This window comes from Zeus faber, assembly GCF_960531495.2.
Source record: "Zeus faber genome assembly, chromosome: 4".
Classification (NCBI taxonomy): domain Eukaryota; kingdom Metazoa; phylum Chordata; class Actinopteri; order Zeiformes; family Zeidae; genus Zeus; species Zeus faber.
In genome coordinates this window covers 30,786,772-30,796,515 of record NC_137191.1, presented here as the reverse complement: position 1 = coordinate 30,796,515, position 9,744 = coordinate 30,786,772, and positions in this window count along the sequence as shown.

Sequence of the window (9,744 nt, the reverse complement as noted above, 5' to 3'; positions counted from 1 at the left end):
GGAAAAAAGAGAACAAAGTAGACAAGAAATAAAGAAAAAATGAAAAGGAAACAGAAAAATTGATGGAGAAGATTACCACACCCTTCTCACATATAGCATCTGTAAAGAAGCCCCCGCCTTATGAGAAGGAGGTGAAGTGCACTAATGTTTATCCCCAGCTCCCAGTGATTACACAGGAGGGCAACTATCTCTTCAAAGATGAGGATGAACAAATAATAGAGATGGGCAAGGCTGAAACAACCATAAAGATGTACCCTAGCTCCAACAGTACAAAGAAGAAGGAACAGGACCAGGAGACTCTCAGAAAACTCAACCAAATACACTTGGTGGATAATAATAAGAAGAAAAAGAAACCAGCCGTGGTTATGCAGAGCCAGTCACGACGAAATCAATTACCACCACAACCACAGATTCAGGTTCTACCACCTATGGTCCTCACTGTCTTCTTTCCACAGCCAGTTTTTGACCAACCACAAACATGGAGAGGAAGAGGTCAAGGAAATTTAGGAAGAACAAGAGGAGGAAATTTCCAACAGTCTCAAGGAACGTGTCATAATTGTGGACAACTAGGTAATTTTGCACGTTACTGCTACAGGTTCAGAGGAAGCTTCAGAGGAGGCTTCAGAGGACAACCACAGCCACCCAGGGGACCGGCGAACCCTTACAGGGGTCCGGAACCTGGTTTTTAGAGGTTCCCAGAAGACTTGAAACGGAGGTGTCAGCTGGTAGTATCAGGGCCGGAACAAGATCCAAAAATAGAGGTGAAAATAAGTGATAAGCCATTGGAAGTAATGGCAGATGGCGGAGCAGCTTTCACCTGTGTTCGGCCTCAAGATGCTATACATCTCCCCATGTCTGACCAATTGGTACGGACAATCGGGTTTGAGGGTGTGAAACAGCTAATTCCTCTCACAAAACCAATTGAGCTCTGCTGTAGAAATCGGAAAATAAATACTATTTTGGTGTCAGAACATACGCCCATTGCACTCTTGGGAAGTGATGCTATTTATCGCACCAGAGACCGAGACTTCTTTAGTATATTGGATTGGAAATCTTAGTCCACAGCTATTAGAGCCAGCCAAGATGTGGGAGAAGTTCATTGTGGCAAATATGCCTGATGCTAAGCCCCCTGAGTATCCACATCACTGCATGCTGAAATATTTCAAGAAAGTGGGCCAATTGGATCCGGAAGAATGGTTGAGTAGTCAACCCAAGCATGTTCAACTGACCTCATGCTGCATAATTGTGGGACCACAAGGAGCAGCTATGAAGATAAACACGAATGAGTATCTTGATAAAGAGTACCACATTGAGAAAAGTGTGCCACATGCGACTTTAATGGTGGCCGAAGGATTTGAGCAGAAGCAAATAGGAGAAACGATGGCAGAAGCTGAAGAACAGAACTTCATGAAAATCATGATTTCAGCTCAAGGGCAAGGACAACCACAAGTGATTCAGATCAATGTCAATGTTCAGCGCTAAATTGGACTCAGACAACATGAGAGAGGAGATGCTGCAACAAATTCCAGAATGTTTGTGGTCACGACATAGTACATAGACATTGGACCTGTGAAGTCAGCCCAACCGGTGAGAGTTGAACAGAGACCAGGAACCAAACCTCCTTGGAAAAACCAATACCCACTAAAGGAGGAGGCAATCAAAGGGATTGAACCACAAATTGAAGGACTGTTAAAAGCAGGTGTAGTGGAAATATGTTTGGATCCTCAGAGCAATACGCCTATATTGCCTTTAAAGAAACCAGATGAGTCCTATCGCTTGTTGCATGATTTAAGAGCGATAAATGAAGTGGTGCAGGATTCCAGCAGATGTACATGATCCACTTACCTTGCTAGCCAAAATTCCTCCAGAGGCTACAGACTTCACAGTGTTGGATTTGTGTGGAGCATTTTTCAGTGTTCCATTGAGCGAAGAAAGTCAAGGGTTGTTTGGATTCAGATACAAAGGACAAACCTTCAAGTACAAGAGGCTCCCTCAAGGATTCAAACATAGCCCTCACATTTTCAATAAAGTGTTGCAGGATGACTTGGCTGGGATTGATCAGATCTTGAAAAGTACTGTCACTCAGTATGTGGATGACATCGTCATCTGTTCACCAGATAAGGAAACGTGCCATGAGGACTCAATCAAACTGTTACACCTACTGGCAGACAAAGGCCACAAGGCCTCTCAGAAGAAGCTACAGTATTGTCAAGAAAAAGTCGTTTATTCGGGTCAAACAATAACCCATGGACACAGATGCATCTCTGAGAGTCATTTGGAAGCCATTCGAAAGGCACCAAAGTCTAGAACAGTCAGAGAGATGATAACATTTCTTGGCATTGCGGGATATTCCTCAGCCTGGGTAGAAGATTATGCCTGCCTAACAGGGCCTTTGAGAACCATGATAAAAGAGACTGGGAATGCTCAACTCCATTGCAACCTCACCTGGATGCAGGAAGGTCTTATGACATTTGAAATGATCAAACAGAGGCTACAAGGAGTTCCAGCACTAGCACTAGCACTGCCAGACTACTATAAGAACTTTTTGTTGTATGTGGCTACGTCCACTGGAGGCAAATATGCATGTGCAGTTCTTTGTCAGCCCACAGGTACAGGGACAAGCCCTCAACATGTTTCGTATTATTCTACTGCCTATTCAGAAGTAAAATTGGGGCTACCACGGTGCTACAGAGCAATGGTGGGAGGTCGTCTAATGTATGAGAAAGCATCATCAGTAACTATGGGTTACCAGGTGACAATTCTTACCCATCATAGTCTCAGAAATCTTTTGAACTTCGGTAAATGTACATTGACTATGTCTAGGCTAAGAGACTATCATAGGCTCTTAGAGCAGGAAGATGTCACCCTAGCAAGGTGCGTCACGGTAAATCCAGCTGAGAATTTTCCAACACCAGAGGATGGAGAGCCACATGATTGTGTTCAGGAAGTAGAGAGATATGCAAAGCTCAGTTCAGACTTGCAAGCTTTCCCACTGCATGTGTCAGATGTGGAGTATTGGACTGATGGGTCCTGCTATCGAATAGGAGACACATTGAATACTTTTTACGCAGTAGTCAAAGCCCAGGGAACTGAATTTGTTGTTGTTGAGAAAGCAGAAGTAATACCACAACCTGCTTCTGGATAGCTTGCTGAGCTTGTGGGCCTGACTGAAGCTTGACTATTGGCCGATCTCGATGCAAGAAGCGACGTCAGCCATAGACAATTATGGTTGGACCGAGGGGCCACACAAGATTCTGCTGGTCTGTGGAGAAATCATGAAGTACTGATGGTAGCACCCCCTGACCTACTAGGTCTGATGGCTCAGGAAGCACATGGGTTAGCCCATGTTGCAAGGGGGGAGGTAAGAAGAAAAATAACGAAAGAGTATGGTTTTTGGGCACCGTACTTGCTTGAGCAAATTGATTATGTCATAGGCAGATGCACAATCTGTCTTAAAAATAATGTTCGGAGGGGTGTGATGAGTCCACTCGGTCACATTCCAACTCCGACATGTCTTTTGCGTAAGTTGGTTGTGGATTTTGTTGACATGATTAGACCAATAGGAGGTAAAAGACACATGTTAGTCGTCGTGGATAGATTTTCACGGGGGACTGAGGCATGTCCAACCAAGCGTTAAGATGCTCAGTCGGTTGACAAGTTCTTGTGTCGTGAGATCATAAGCAGGTGGGGACTGCCAGATCGCATATCCTCAGATAATGGGAAAGAGTTTGTGGATAGAACAGTAAAATGAATTCTTCAAAAATTGGGAATTAAACAACGTTTAGGAGCTGTTTATCATCCACAAAGCCAAGGTGTTTGTGGAAAAAATGAATGGTGTGCCAAAAAAATCGCATTATTAAAATTTACCAACACACAGGTCTGAATTGGTTAATCATATATTGGAATAATGTTAAAGTATAATGCAAAAGTGAAATTATTATACTGTATTTGATGTTTGTGCAAGATACTTGCTGGTGATTCTTTCTTTCAGGACCAGTCAGATGATGGCTGTGTCCAGAGATCCTAACAGCCTGATGGACTTGAACATTCAAACATGGACACTCGAAAATAGAGGATGAAAATGGACGGCGGACCCCGAATGAGGACATCATGATCAAGGGTGTCGACTGAAATATCATTAAAAGTTGATGGTGTTAAAAAAGCAACAGTTCAATACTTACATATGTGTCCTGAATGTTTTGATAATATTGGAGTTTGTTTATTACAATGTAACCTGTATTATTGATGAATATCCTGTACTCTACACTAGATATTTTTAGCAAGACATATTACTTTGATTTGCTATTGTTTTCGTTGAGTCTGTAATAGGATGAAGTGAATACACTGGGACCTCCACTGGAAGGTCCGATGGGTCGACCAGCCTGACTATGGACAAAAATATATAAATAAACATATAAATATAAATAAATGTATGCATTTATAAGTAACATCCTATACAGTTTGCTAAACCCTTCTTCTTTTTCTGTTGAATTGATTTGGAGTACCTTAGGTGGTTGCCTGGGGCAGAGGGACCGTGAAAGAATTTTCCTGTCTTGATTGTTTGCTGGATGTACTAAGAAAGGAAGCTGCCAATTGGGTATTTCGCTCTCACACTCCACAAATTTGCTGTATTTCTAGGACTTAGCATGGTCAGAAGGGTATATTATAACCAATTTTGTTTGTTATTAAGTGATTTCTATTAAGCCAATTAACAACGTATGTTCAATTACTCTTCTCTCTGTCGAGACTTTGTATAGTCTTGAAGGAGGAATATGAGGTATCTGGAAGGTTTGAGGTGAATAGGTCACTGAGCTCTCAAAGCTGAGATATAGTGCGATAATAATATTAACGTATGCTACTGTAGATTTATTGCTTCCATGTCATTTGGAGAACGAAAATAACAATGGGTCTATTCAAAGGCCCTATGGGAGAGGAATTGTGTTGATTCCTCCAGCTTGACCAGAGGAGGAAATGTTGAGATTTATGGCAAGACAGAGGCTGAGCTGACACCTATGGGTTGGAACCAGATGTGGTATGTTATCGCTGTACAGCTTTTAAAGCGAGTGCCGAGCGTCACTTGGCAGAGAATACTTCCGGCTTTGTTCTCTCCTGGACGTCCTAGGCAAGTCTGGTTTGATGCTGATTTGTGTAGTAAAAATATTATTTTAATCAAGTCAGCGTCAGCGGTCACTCCTTCATTCATCAACACATCAAATTCATCAAGAAACCACACCACCATCCTTTGGAAGCACCAGGCTGCTTATCACTGTCGCTGGGCCCGAGATTACAGATATGAGAGACACAAAAACACACAAAAAAGGAAAAACACAAAAGCAAACAATCAGATAAACAGTAGATAAACAAAATCCAGGTCTTGCCTGATTATCTCTCACCCTCCTACTGCTAACCCCCGAAAGCCTTTCCTTTCATTGGGTGTTTTTTTGTGTGTGGCAGAGAACAACAGAGCGAGGGGGAGATTGGATGGCATTGGACGGCATTACTGAAACCTTTTAAAACCAACACTTTCTTTGAATTATATTTGTAGTTACAGATAGATAGATAAATAGATAGATAGATAGATAGATAGATAGATAGATAGATAGATAGATAGATAGATAGATAGATAGATAGATAGATAGATAGATAGATAGATAGATAGATAGATAGATAGATAGATAGATAGATAGATAGATAGATAGATAGATAGATACCTAATACCTACCAACCAACAGATAAAACGCAAAAATAACAGAAAAACAATAACAAAAAAATATAAATGATAAAAAACAGACCTGAAAAATAGAAAGGCATGTCCAAAAATGAACTATATTGGTCCTATATAGTAAACAATAATCAGAAAAAGATGGATGTATAATCAAATAAAATAAACAAAATGTTGATAATAAGATTGAATTTGACAGCACTGACGGTAAAGCATCAATCTTACTTCTAAAGGGATTCCCTTTGCCTAAATAATGAACGGCCTCGTGGCGCAGTGACTCCCTCGGCCGACAGGGGGACACATAGCGCGGCCGCGGTGCTTTTGTTGTGTTCCCGTCATCGTCGTCGTCACTGCAACAGAAGCCAAGGTCTCCTTCAAGGGCAGCCCATCATATCTGCAAAGTCAGGGATAAAAGCAGGGAGGCGCCGGGCAGGAAAGAAACCGAGAATCCATCCGATCCACACGCCAAACAAACGGAATATATTATTATTATTATTATTATTATTATTATTATTATTATTATTATTATTATTATTATTATTATTATTATTATTATTATTATACACAGCTTAGTGCATGAGTCATTATGACTAAGACACAGAGACACTTTCTTTAGCTTTGGTTTTGTTGTTTTTTTACTTGTATTGTGCCCATCTGCAGGCACAATTCAAGTTGCGGGCAAACAATTACAAGTAATGTTTCTCTCGTTTCTTTTGTTTGTTTGTTTTTTGTTGAAATATACACTCATAACCCCCCCGACTTACCTTCTTATGAGCATCAAATATGCATGACCCCTGCACGGCAAACATATTTGCAGACCTCTGCTGCACTGGAAAGCTCGCCATCAGCACTTTGTGAGTGTGTGTGTGTGTGTGTTTGTGTGTTGGACAGTGTTTGCAGAGTGTGACTATGTTTGAAGCTCTGGGTGCGTGCGTGTGTGTGAGTTTGTGTGTGTGTGAGTGTGTGTATGTGTGTGTGTGTGTGAATGTGTGTGTGTGTGTGTGTGTGTGTGTGTGTGTGTGTGTGTGTGTGTGTGTGTGTGTGTGTGTGTGTGTGTGTGTGTGTGTGAATGTGTGTTTATGTGTGTGTGCTGTGCGATCGTGTGCACCGGACAAGACACAGCAAACATAATCGATGCACACTGACTGGATCGTGGTCTGGAGGAAAGGAATCCATTTACATAGAGAGAGAGAGAGAGAGAGAGAGAGAGCAAGAGAGAGACAGAGAGAGAGAGAGAGAGAGACAGAGAGAGACAGAGACAGAGAGAGAGCGAGAGAGAGACAGAGAGAGAGAGAGAGAGAGAGAGCACAGAGGGATAGACAGAGAGACGGAGGGAAAGAAGCAAAAAAAAGAAACAGGGCATTTTCCAATAGTTATTTAATGTAATGGCTACTTCCGCGGCTTCAGATGTTCATTCGAAGCAGGATTCCGTGCGGCAAACTATTCATTTGTACATAACTTCTTTGTTTGGGTTTGATTTTATTTGGAACATCAAAAGAAAATGAATAAATATGATATTATTATTTCATTATATTATATTAATAATTTAAATATGTAGGTATATGTAAATCCAATATGTGTACATCTAAATATATATTGAATATATATTACATGACTTTATATAATATATTTGATACACATATATTTCACTTTATATTTTTATTTCACTGCAGTGAATTTGACATTTCACTGCATATATGTATGAAAGTAGGTATATGTATGTGACGAATAAACCTCTTGAATCTTGAATCTTCAATATACATGGTGATGTGAGATGGTGGATGTGACAATGCACTACTAGCTAGCCCTACCGTTGGTTCCTTTCCCTGCTGCTCTTGCTGTGACAGCAGGAACAAAATGACAATCAAGTTTTTGAAGTATGGAGACTTCATAAACACGCTGCTCTTTTCTGTTCTGAACAGCACTCAAATGTCATTTCCACGACGACTATTCAAAGTGACGAAAGGTTCGACTCTCATTTTGAGATTCAGTTCTTGACGAGTTGCCGGCTAGAAGGAGACATTCGTATGAGTGTGAGTTCCACACCAGTCCTTTTCTGGAATACATTATCGAGACTGGGCAGGTAAGCTGGACCCTGTGAAGATCCAGACAGTGGCAGAGTGGCCCCAGCCCATGTCCATGAAGCAGCTCCAGCAGTTCCTCAGCTTTGCCAACTTATACGGTTCATCAGGGACTACTACAGCTGCGTGGCCATGGCCCTCACCAAACTCACAGCTCCTGCTGTCCCCTTCTTGTGGACCCCTGAGGTTGATGAGGCCTTCTCAGACCTCAAAAGACGATTCATGTCATAACCTACCAGTCCTCATTCACCCTGACCCCTCGAGACAGTTTGTCGTGGAGGTCAATGCCTCCAACTCCGGAGTAGGGGCATCTGCCAGCGTTTGGCTAAGGACGAGAAGCTCCATCCCTGCAACTTTTTTCCCGTCTCCTGTCTCCCACCAAGTGGAATGAATCGGGAATCAGGAATCGGAAAACTCCCATTGATAATCTGGACTGATCTCAAGAACCTGGCCTACATCCAATCAGTGTAAAGGCAACTCCCATCAGGCACGCTGGGCCTTGTTTTTTGGGCGTTTTGCCTTCACCCTCCCTTATTGCCTTGGCTTCAGGAACCTCAACCCCGACACCCTTTCTTGTCAATTTGTTACTCTCGGGGGGGTTGGACTGTCACAGCCCCCTGCCGTGTCCCCAGTTATCAGTTTTCCTCATGTTTCTGCGCAGTTCCTTTCCCCTCTCCTGTCTCCCACTGTTTGTCTCTCTATGTACAGTATGTGTGTGTTGGTGTGGGTGTGGCTCCCGTCTCCACTCTCCCGGTTCCTGGCTCCACACCTACAGGCAAATTACACCTCATCATCGCTTCAGGATAAGAACCCTGGCTTTTCACCCACTCATCGCCAGATTGTTGTTCACCTCCTGTACTACACGCTAGCCAAACCTAGATCAGAGTTGTCTTTAATTCCTGGAGTCCTGTCTGTGCTTCGCCAACCTGCATAGCCGTGACCAGGATCTCCCATCCTGGCTGCTGTCCTGCCTGCTCCACACCTTCTTCCCGTCTGCTACACCCCTATCCCTTTTCCCTTACCCCACCTCCATGCCAGGATGCCATCCTAAAAATAAACTTTCCCTTTTACGTACTCTGAGTCTGTGTCCTGCATTTGAGCCCCATCTCTGTTCATAACTAGAAATTACATTTAAAATCTTGTTCTATGTGCCCGTTTTTTTTTACTTAGCCTAAACAGTAGTGGGGGGATTATTTAATTTTACAATCCAATTGTAAAATTGTTGTATTTGTGCTCCAGTTATTAGACAGATCCTAGTCCTATTCTGTCATGTGCAACAAGAAAACAAGTTTACAAAACCCTTGAATACAAAACATTTGAATATAAAAGGAAATTCTCCTTACTGCTTAATCTTCTACAAGAATATCCAGAGCAATTCTATTTAAACTTAGGAACGTCTTGTACCTGATTGAGTGCATTTACCTTTTCGAAAAAGAATGTAATACACAAATTCAATTAACACAGTCTCCAATGGGGTAGTTTAATGGCAGAACTGTCCTTTTCCGGAGCCAAAGGGGATGGATACCAGCTCTATTAGTGGATATTAGTGGTTATGAAGGTGTGGTGGTGGTGCTGGGAGGGTTGAAGAGGAGAGGAGGTAAAAAGGTGACAGTGAGGTCACGTTACTACTGATGACGCTGAAAATGAAATCAGCTGTTCTTCTTCTTCTTCCTACTCTCTCTCTCTCACTCTCTCTCTCTCTCTCTCTCTCTCTCTCTCTGTCTCTCTGTCTCGCCGTTTTATTGTCTCAGTTTTCCATTGTCTTTCTGTCACAGTGTCTCAGAGTGTCAGTGTCTTACACACACACAGATGTAAACACAGATAGATGCATAAACAAACATACATGCACATTGCACATTAACCATTTCTGTAAGGAGTGCAACGTCAGCAGAGAATTAAGAAGGGTGTGTGTGTGTTTGTGTGTGTATATGTGTGACTGAC